Source organism: Triticum dicoccoides, chromosome 4A, assembly GCF_002162155.2.
Source record: "Triticum dicoccoides isolate Atlit2015 ecotype Zavitan chromosome 4A, WEW_v2.0, whole genome shotgun sequence".
Taxonomy (NCBI): domain Eukaryota; kingdom Viridiplantae; phylum Streptophyta; class Magnoliopsida; order Poales; family Poaceae; genus Triticum; species Triticum dicoccoides.
This window is the reverse complement of record NC_041386.1, coordinates 513,921,975-513,926,958: the sequence shown is the minus strand read 5'-3', so window position 1 is coordinate 513,926,958 and position 4,984 is coordinate 513,921,975.

Here is a 4,984-nt window from a genome sequence, read left to right as displayed (position 1 = left end):
TCAGTAAGGATGGGTAGATTTGATGTCATACAAATATATATAAGATTTATTGATTAGTGTTTGGTCTAAAAAAGCTGGTAAATTCAATGCACAAATTTTGATGGTAACTGATTAGTGTGTGTGTTTGTGTGAAGAGAGTGATAACCAGTCGGAACATTATCACCTTAACACATATAAGAGAAAACATCAGTTAGTAAGTGAGAATTTCACGTGTCCTTTAGGAGCAATTTTGATATCCATCATATCGGGGTTTGGCCGGTACCCCAATAGGTCGCCCTCACCTTGTTGTCCACCCTTCCCATTGACCTTGGCGCCTGGCACCTTATCCTGGGCTGCCGCACCATCTGCGGCATTGGTGAGCTTCTGGATCTGGTACTCCATCTTCTTGTCTATTGGGCGAATCTAGCACAGAGAATTCAACATAAGACAATCTACTATTGGACAGCTGCAAAAATGGAGACTGGCAACTTAGCAATCAACAACACCTGAGGGCACACGCACACACCTTCTCAAGAAACAACCTGATCTCGACAAGGCTGCGCGCAATAGGGTGGCCATCGATAGACAGCCCATTGGCCTTGCATAGCAGGTAGTAGACGAGGCCTGGAAGTAGCTCAACAGCAGGTGGTGCTTGGCCTCCAGGTACCCCATGCCCTTGCCCGTCGTCAGCCGGTTCTTCCTCACCTATACCAATACAAAAGCAGTCAAGCACACACGAAAATGAACAGAATACTCAGTTTTGTTGATACTGCTACCCGTTGCTTAAATGCTGCCTTATTCTTAAACAAGTGAACTTATCATAGATCATAAAGTGGAAGGTATCTACAAGTCTAGGATGCGGCAGCAGCACGGTGCAAACTGAAGACTTGGTAATCTGTACAACATCGTTCACATAAAAATCCTATCGTTGCTTCTCTGGGATAACGAATCTTTGATGCCCTCGACATGTTCCTGAATATATTTCACATGCTTCTTATCTTCCCTGAGGCTCAAAAAACATGCAACTAGAGGATGAATTACCGTCTTCATGGCAGCGGCAGAGATGCTCGTTCGCGTTGCACGGCTCCAGGTGACCCACGACGCCGTACCACCAGTCTATGATCCATCAAAAGAAATCATCCGTTACCAAGTGCCGAACTCTACACCGATGGAATTTCGCAATGGCGCAGCCATTAACAAGAGCAAGAATGCATACATACTGTAGGGGAAATCCTTGTTCTTCCGCCATTGGATCTCGAACTGGTCACCGGGGCGGAGGTCCTCCAGGCAGGCCGAGGCGTGGAGGTCCTGCGCCGGCGCAATGAAGAAGGGTCCCCCGGTGCCGCAGGTGTCATTCCTCTGGTCGGTGGCGAACGCGACAGCGACCGAGGCTGTGAGAGCCCGCGAGGTAGAGGCGGAGGAATGGCATGTAGAAGCCATGGACCGCGGAGGCGGAGGAAGGGCCCCGCCGCTCCGCCCCTAACTCCTCCTTTATCTGCCGCTGCGTGGGCGTGGTTGTAGAGGACGGCGGTGGCGGATCTGGGCGCCGCCTGAGTAGCTTGGGAAGGGGAGAGGGTGGAGGCAGTAGCGGTGCGCCGATGCGAGAGAGCCCGGGGTTGGAGAAGAGGAGGACGACGGCGGCGGGGTTGGGGAGAGGAGTTGGTCGGCGGCGAGGCTGGGGCTTGGGTTGGGGAATCGGGAGAGGAGGAGGAGGAAGTTTGGCAGGGTGGGGGCGGGGTGGTGAGCGTTGTGACTGGGATGGGGAAAGAGGGGCCGGCGACGGAGGGACGTCGTCGTCGATCTGGATTCTAGATCGAGAAGAGAGGGAGAGAGAGGTGGCGACGGAGGGACGTCGTCGTCGATCTGGATTCCGGATCGAGGAGAGAGAGGCGGCCGGGGGTTGCTAGGGTTTTGTTTGCGATGCTGAGACCAAGTGAGAGACGTTGGATTCGCCAAGTGTGGACGGTCCAGATTGGCTAAGGGGGTGATCCATGAGAACAGTCTTGATTGGTTCGAAAAGTCTGTGATTTAAAATAGTTTCCAAGTGCTAAAAATAGAGTGATATTGTGAAGCAGCTATCAAAAATATTTTGCAAAAGGGCACCACACAAATTTTCACTAGATTTATACCGCATTTTATGGATGAGCACCAATTTGTATGCATTTCGGATCTTTCTAGCTATATTTAATCATTTTTCGAGTGCCTAAAAGGAGGTTTTTTTGTGAAGGACCTCCCAAATAATTGTTGCAAAATTGGACCAAATCATTTTTCTAAAATACTAGGACATATTTAATGCACAATTGACTAAATAGTTGGGTGTAAAAAGTATTGAGTCACCTCTCGTGAAAAAGACAAATTTCCGCCGATTCAGTTGGAAGCGGGTCAGATTTGAACTGTAGCTGCCTTGTAGTTTGCTCTTTATTTTTTCCAAAAATCATTTCTAGGTACGTAAGTATCTATTTAATCAGAGAAACACCAAAAAAATTCCAAGATTCAACCACTATCTAGGAACGGTCATTCCCGCCGTTTTGACCGCATTTTGAAACGGGCATAAAAAATTCAAAAAAATCAAAAAATTGGGAAACCTTCGCATTGTGTCATTATATGTGGCCAAGTTCCCAGGAAAAATAATAAATTTGTAATACGGCAATTATTTTAAAAAAGTGTTCTCAGAAACGAGCTATCGCGTATGGAGATCAATGACTTTCAAGCCAAATGATCAATCTCATGGCCACATTCATGGCATAGTTTGTTCAAATGATCTTATATTATGCACAAGGGTGCATATTGGAATGACAAAAAATGTTGCCTAAGGTAGTTTTTATTTTCTTTGGACGAAAAATTCATTTTTCATTTTTCGAGTGCCCAAAAGGAGGTTTTTTTGTCAAGGATCTCCCAAATAATTGTTGCAAAATTGGACCAAATCAATTTTTTAAAATACTAGGACATATTTAATGCACAATTGACAAAATGGTTGGGTGCAAAAAGTTTTGATCCACCTCTCGTGAAAAAGAAAAATTTCCACCGATTCAGCTGGAAGCGGGTCAAATTTGAACTGCAGCTGCCTCATAGTTTACTATTTATTTTTTCCAAAAATCATTTATAGTTACATAAGTACCTATTTAATCAGAGAAATACCAAAAAAATTCCAAGATTCAACCACTAGCTAGGAACGGTCATTCCCGCCGTTTTGACCACATTTTGAAACGGGCATAAAAAATTCAAAAAAATCAAAAAAATTGGAAACCTTCGCATTGTGTCATTACATGTGGCCAAGTTCCCAGAAAAAATAACAAACTTCTAATACGGCAATTATTTTTAAAAAGTGTTCTCAGAAACGAGCTATCACGTATGGAGCTCAATGGCTTTCAAGCCAAATGATCAATCTTATGGCCACATTCGTGGCATAGTTTGTTCAAATGATATCATATTGTGCACAAGGGTGCATATTGGAATGGAAAACAATGTTACCTAAGGAAGTTTTCATTTTTCTTTGGACGTAAAAACCATTTTTCATTTTTCGAGTGCCCAAAAGGAGGTTTTTTTGTGAAGGACCTCCCAAATAATTGTTGCAAAATTGGACCAAATCAATTTTTTAAAATACTAGGACATATTTAATGCACAATTGACAAAATGGTTGGGTGCAAAAAGTTTTGATACACCTCTCGTGAAAAAGAAAAATTTCCACAGATTCAGTTGGAAGCGGGTCAAATTTGAACTGCAGCTGCCTCATAGTTTGCTATTTATTTTTTCCAAAAATCATTTCTAGTTACATAAGTACCTATTTAATCAGAGAAACACCAAAAAAAATCAAGATTCAACCACTAGCTAGGAACGGTCATTCCCGCCGTTTTGACCGCATTTTGAAACGGGCATAAAAAATTCAAAAAAATCAAAAAATTGGGAAACCTTCGCATTGTGTCATTATTAGTGGCCAAGTTCCCAGGAAAAATAACAAACTTGTAATACGGCAATAATTTTAAAAAAGTGTTCTCAAAATCGAGCTGTCACGTGTGGATATCAATGGCTTTCAAGCCAAATGATCAATCTTATGGCCACATTCATTGCATAATTTGGTCAAATGATCCCATATTGTGCACAAGGGTGTATATTCGAATGGCAAACAATGTTTCCTAAGGAAGTTTTCATTTTCTTTGGATGAAAATACCATTTTCCATTTTTCGAGTGCCCAAAAGGAGGTTTTTTTGTGAAGGACCTCCCAAATAATTGTTGCAAAATTGGACCAAATCATTTTTATAAAATACTAGGCCATATTTGATGCACAATTGACAAAATTGTTGGGCGTCAAAAGTTTTGATCCACCTCTGATGAAAAAGACAAATTCCCGTCGATTCAGTAGGAAGCGGGTCAAATTTGAACTGCAGCTGCCTCATAGTTTAAAATTTATTTTTTTCCAAAAATCATTTATAGTTACATAAGTACCTATTTAATCATAAATACATGGTTAGATGGCGATGCGTCGAGGTTTGGGTGGTGGAGAAGGCCCCCAACTCTAGAGCGCGTAAACTCACATGCCCGACGCGTGGTCACCGCGTGACCGTGGCGTTGCCATGTGTTCTGGGCAGCCTAGGCATGTCTAGTGGGTTGGGCACTCCCCAGGTAGGTTCTAGGAAGAAAATTACAACATAAGATTCTCACGAGGAGACCAATCGATGCTCAAACATGAATTAGCAGCCAAGTGTTTGATTAGCGGTACGGGAAATGCACATGGCCAATGGGCGTGAGTTTTTGCTGAGGATGATCATCTACTAAGAAGAATGTCTTTGCAAATTTTCAGATCAAAAGGAGGATCCTATGTGGTACTTGCTTTGCCGCCTGAGCAGCTTGAGCAGCTTGGGAAGGGGAGAGGGTGGAGGTAGCAGCGGTGCGCCGATGCGAGAGAGCCCGAGGTTGAAGAAGAGGAGGACGGCGGCGGGGGGGTTGGGGGAGAGGAGTTGGTCGGCGGCGAGGCTGGGGCTTGGGTTGGGGAATCGGAAGAGGAGGA